Source organism: Solanum tuberosum, unplaced genomic scaffold (genome assembly GCF_000226075.1).
Source record: "Solanum tuberosum cultivar DM 1-3 516 R44 unplaced genomic scaffold, SolTub_3.0 scf00047, whole genome shotgun sequence".
In the NCBI taxonomy this organism is placed as follows: Eukaryota; Viridiplantae; Streptophyta; class Magnoliopsida; order Solanales; family Solanaceae; genus Solanum; species Solanum tuberosum.
The window spans coordinates 1168537-1168922 of record NW_006238973.1 but is presented as its reverse complement, the minus strand read 5'-3'; positions in this window follow the sequence as shown (position 1 = coordinate 1168922).

Below are 386 nucleotides of genomic sequence, written 5' to 3'. Positions count from 1 at the left end.
TTTCCAAACATAACTAGAACTACTCCTGGATCATCCTGATCTAGGAGTTATGACTGCTCAAAGTTGGCCAAAAACTCACTGATTTCCCACACTTAACCAAATTTCCAGGTTCTGAACTTTTTTTCCAAAAGTGACTACTTCCAATTTCAAGCTTCTTCATATTCATTTTAAATCGTCGGATGTTACATAATTAAAACGACATTACAAAAAAAACCCCTCATAGAACCTCATTATAAAGTCAACACAAAGTCATAGGCTCTTGCTTAACCTATCATTTTTCCGAGTCGTTACATGCTGCATGTAAGATAGCATGTCCCCAAATAGTAGTGGGTAACTTAGTTTTCATAAGTAGATTGTAAGCGCTTAATAAATGACTCAGCAAGTCC